The sequence below is a fragment of the Chrysochloris asiatica genome, unplaced genomic scaffold (assembly GCF_000296735.1).
Source record: "Chrysochloris asiatica unplaced genomic scaffold, ChrAsi1.0 scaffold00080, whole genome shotgun sequence".
NCBI classification, from domain to species: domain Eukaryota; kingdom Metazoa; phylum Chordata; class Mammalia; order Afrosoricida; family Chrysochloridae; genus Chrysochloris; species Chrysochloris asiatica.
The window spans coordinates 13,275,782-13,281,317 of NW_006408598.1; positions in this window are offsets into that span (position 1 = coordinate 13,275,782).

The window sequence follows — 5,536 nt, forward strand, 5'->3', positions numbered from 1 at the left end:
GTTATTGAAAATACCATGGCTTGGGTCAGGTGCATCTTAGTCCTCAAACTGACATGTTTGCTCTCCAACACTTTATTTTAACGAAGTCTTGTGCAGCAGACTTGCCTAATGCAATACGTTGTTTGATTTCTTAACTGCTGCTTCCATGAGTTTTGATGGTTGATCTGAGCAAAATGAAGTCTTTAACAACTTCAATCCTTTCTCCATTGGTCAGACTGTTGTTAATTGGTGCAGGGATAAAGAGTTTTGTTTTCTTTACATTGAGATTCACCTTGAGGCTGGAGGGTATGAGCTCTGAAAACTAGCTGTTACATTGTGGATTCACCTTGCTGATTATACCAACTCAGCTACCAGCCGCCTAACAAAGGGAGCACACAGGCTGATGGGAAAGGTAGCCAGAACTGCATTGTTCTTCCCACAGCCACTTCTAGGATTTCTGAGGCTGCACATTGTTATGGGAGCAGAACACCTCATCTTTCTCTTGGGGATCAGCTGGCACATTCGAACTACTCACTTCATAATCTACTATGCTACCTGGGCTCCTTTAGGGTCCGGTGCTCTTGGCATGATCTTGGCTTAAGATCTCTCCTGATAGCAAAGAATTACCCACCAGAAAGTTCTGGTAGTGTAGAGTAATGTACCCATTATGGTATTTTAGGCCATCAATTACTGAAAAATCGAAGAGCAAAATTTTCAGTGAAGATTTCACTCAGCTCACAAAAAGCCAACAATGTCATTGAAGAGTTAGATGATTTTCACATCTTATCTCTGCCATCCTCTTTGCATCGTGATATATTCTGCTGCAGCTACAGATAACACATCTTTACAAGAGAATCTCCAAAGGCCAGAAGGAAGGGCAATTTCTCTGCATGCATTATTTATATCAGAGATAAAAGTCCTTTTTCCCCAGACTTCCTGGCTTATTGGCCAGTTTCATCACACGTCAAAGGAAATGGAATGATCATGAATTCTTTAGATCAATGTTTGTCATCCTCCTCAACACTTGATATTTTGGAGCAGATAACTCTTCCTAGTGGGAGATGTCCTGTGCATTATACAGTGGTTAGTAACATCCCTGGTATTACGCACTAAATATCAGTAACGCCCTCCTAGGCATGATAGAGTAACCAAAAATACTTTCAGACATTACCAAATGTCCCTTACAGGGCAAAATATCCTCAGCTGAGAACCACTGATTTATACTAATCAGCATTCAATCCTCCCTGGGGATGGGAGAAGTCTCACTTTCATGAAACACATAGCAAAATCAATACCTCACACAGTCAGGGCCCTGCCAGCCCGGAATAAAGCAGAGGGCTGAGGGGAGCAGAGAAGGTGGCTCTGGAGTCTAATAGAAGTGAGGAGTTGATAAAAAGAGCTAGCCATACCTATTCTGGAACTGAGGTTTCAGAGAAGAGGAGAACTGATAGCTGATTCCAGATGTTGGTAAGGTTGGTCTGTGGATGGAATGAATGGGTGTAGACGAGTTTTAGTTCAGAGCTTTGAACTGGTTCAAGTTCAACCATCTGTTGAGAATTTGCATTTCTACCCTAGATATTTGAATCTGAATCTACAGTAATAAGATCATTAGGTGATTCTTAGTGATCAGTTCTTATGTAGCTATTCTACCCTAGATATGTTGAATCGTAATCTACATTTTAACAACATCCCCAGGTGATTCTTGGAGCTAATATTCTTATGTATACATCTAGTGTATATGTAAGAATTTCTATCCCAGATATACTCAGTCAGAATTTCTTTTAACAGCATCCCCAGGTGATTCCTAGAAATATATTCTTATGTATACATCTAGTATATACAAGGACTCTTGGCATGGCACTGTTGTATCAGCACTGCACTGTGAATCATAAGGTCAGTAGTTCAAACCCACCAGCTGCTCTTTAGAAACCTTATGTGGGGTTGCTATGAGTCCAGACTAACTCAATAGTACTTAACAACAACAGGTGAATATATAAAAATCACCTGAGGATCTTGTTAAACTGTAGAGTCTGATTCAGTCTATCTAGAGTAGAAATGCACATTCCCAGCTGGATTTTGCTTTTCATTCTCAAAGCCCTATAATATAAGAGACCAAACTGGGCCACTTGGCCTCAAGAGACTCTTAAGTAGGATCAGCAGTGGAGTGGACACCACAAGAAAACACATTAAGTCATTTCTTGTTCCACGAACCTCTTTGACAATCTAGAAAAACCTATTCAGACCCTTTTCAAAATTATATTTTGTATTGCTTTATTAGACAAATATACACAGTAAGTCAAAAATGGTAGCATAGTGGTTGTATGAGTCGGGCTGTGAATCTTAAGGTCAGCGGTTCGAAACTACCAGCTGTTCCACGGGAGAAGGATGAGGCTTTCTGCTCCTGTAAAGATTTACAGCCTTGGAAACACTGTACAGGGTTGCTATGAGTCGGAAGCGACTCCACGGCACACCACCACCACCACCAGAGTTCCAGTTAGTGCATGCACTGGTCGATTCCAAATAAAACATGTATAAACGTGTCTCTGCAATCGGTGTCTGCCTGCAGCCAAATGCTTCCAGTTGTACACTTACCTTAGTCTCATTAGGGTGCTTTCAAAGAAAGGTCCCATCAAAATAGTGGCTTCCAAGGGCATCTGCTGGGCCGGTTCAATTCAAGGCAGAGAGCTCAGTTCAAAAGGTTATGGCAACTGCTTTGTTAGGATTCAGAGACGTAATCTTCACAGATTTTCTTGAAGGACACAGGACAGTCACACAACAATCAATGTAAGAAAATAGAAACCTGCAGTGGTGAGGAAAAGGTCAGGAATGTTGTGCTAAGGAATGTTCTATCATGACAATGAAATTGCTCATCCTTTGATGGTAGTAAGGGCTGTCCTAGCAGAATGTCACTGGGAAACCTCACCCCATCCACTCTCCAACCTCAGTCTTGCCCTTTGGACTTCTATTTATTTTCCAAATTTAAAGACTATTGAAAATGCACACAAAAGAATCCCTGATGGATGCTGGAACTGCTGTTTTGATGTGGTATAAATTAAAAAGCACAGAATTCTTCAGGGACACGTTAGAGGAATGGAAACACAACCTTCAGAAATGTAGAGATCTAGAATAGAAGATACGTCAAGAAATAATAGCTTCACATTTTGATGTTTAGTTTAATCAAGGTGTCTATGAGCTTGTAGCAATACTTTTTGACTTACCCTTGTATATATAAAACAAAAACATTTGTCAAGCCAACATTTTTCATATCTGCAATTCATTGAACATTAATTACATCCATGAGGTTATGTAACTGTTGTTGTTATGTGCCATGGAGTTGGTTTCGACCCATAGTGACCCTGTACAGGGTTTCTGAGGCTGTAAATCTTTACAGGAACAGAAAGCCTCTTCTTTCTCCCGTGGAGCAGCTTGTAGTTTCGAACTGCTGACCTTGCGGTTTGCAGCCCGATTCATAACCACTACGCTACAAGACCTCCTTATGTAACTGTTGTTGTTGTTGTTAAGTGCCGTCGAGTCGGTTCCGACCCATAGCGACCCTGTACAGGGTTTCCGAGGGTGTAAATCCTTACGGGAGTAGAAAGCCTCATCTTTCTCCCACGGAGCGGCTGGTAGTTTCGAACCGCTGACCTTAAGGTTCGCAGCCCGATTCGTAACCACTACGCTACCAGAGCTCCTTTATGTAACTGTTACCACTCCCTATTTCTACATTGTGCTACCCCCATGGTTCAAGCTCACCAGCTGCTACTGGGAAACACTTTACAGGGTCACTAATGGGTGGGAAACGACTCAACAGCACTTAACAACAATGACAGCATCTCAGAAATTCAGTACTTTCTCAACAAAGAGTCTTCCTTCCTTCTCCTCTCACTCTCCTCCCTTGCTGCCACTAATAAACGTTGATCTAAATATATTTGCCTATTTTATATAGTTGAAATCACACATATTTGTCCTCAAAATAATATTTTTAACTTCATATTAACAGAATATAGGCTTATACTTCTAGCAGTACTAAAAGGATTCCAGCAAGTTCTTTCTCGCTATGGATTTAGAGAGGAAGAGTAGTTAGAGAAAACTGAGAGGGAAGTTTCACTCTGTATGAGTCCTGGTGTGGCACTGTAGGATAAGCACTCGATCCCAAGGTCAGCTTGAACCTCAGGGTCAGTGGTTCAAACTCACCAGTCGCTTCTCAGAAACCCTACACAAGGTCACTATGAGTTGGAACCGATTAGAAGGCACTTCACAACTACATGAGTTTTGACCTTTAAAGACCCCTCCAGGTGGTTGTGTCTTGGTTTTTTTTGTTTTGTTTCTTTGTTTTGTTTTGTTTTACTATAAGACTGATTGGAGAAAATACAAAAAGCAATAAAGAAGAAATAAAAACTATTCATATTCCCATTATCCAGAAATAATCACTATTGATATTTTAGTAGGTCTTTCCAAATTTATGTGTTTGTATACATCTGGACTGCCAACCACAAGGTCAACGGTTCAAACCCATCACCTGCTCCTAGGGTCACTATGAGCTGGAACTGACTCGACTGCACGTAACAACAACAACAACAACATCACAATGATAGAGACCTGGTGGTACAGTGGTTAAGGGCCTGGCTGGTAACTGATAGATCAGCAGCCACTCTAAGGGGAAAGATAATGGCAGTCAGCGTCCCTAAAAATTACAACCTTTGAAAACCATATGGAGTATTTCTCCTCTATCATGAAGGGTCGTCATGAGTTGCAATTGATTCAATGCTGATTGATTTGGGCTTTTTGTATCTACAAAGAGGAGCCCCTGCGTGGCACAGTGGTTAAATTACTCAGCTACAAACCTGAAGTTTGGAGGTGTGAACCCACCCAGGGGCACCTCTGAGAAAAGGTATGTCCATCTACCTTTCAAAGGTCATAGTCACTGAAACCTCTGTGGAGCCACACTGAGTCCCCACAAACTATAGTCAGCTGGACTGCAGTTGGTATACTTATATCCAGAAACACACAAGAAGTTCCGTTTTCACCAGAATTGGATACTACTTAATGATGCCTCGCCTAAACTTTTTATTTAACAGTTCAGGAACGCTTTTCTGTTTTAGAAAGTATGATTATTCTAGATCAGAGGAAACTAACTAGGGCCCACAAGCGAAATCAAGGCCTCTACCTATTGTCAAGTAATGGTTCTTGGCACATGGCCATGCCCATTTGTTGACAGTTGATCTATGACCATTGAAACAATGAAGTAGTAGAGTTGAGTAGCTATGACTGGGACTTACAGCCCACAAGTTTAAAATATTTTTATCCGGACCTTCAGAGAAAAAATTGGGAGACCAATTCTCTTATCATGGATTCTAAACCTGATGGTCCATGAAAATGAGTGGGATGAAAGATTGCATTTTTATTTTTACCTACTCAAACTGAAATTTTCAATTTACTACAGCTATTAACATAGGCAAAGGAGCTCTGGTTACATAGTGGTTACAGATCAGGCTGTGAACCTTAGGGTCACCAGTTTGAAACTACCAGCTGTTCTGTGGGAGAAAGATGAGGCTTT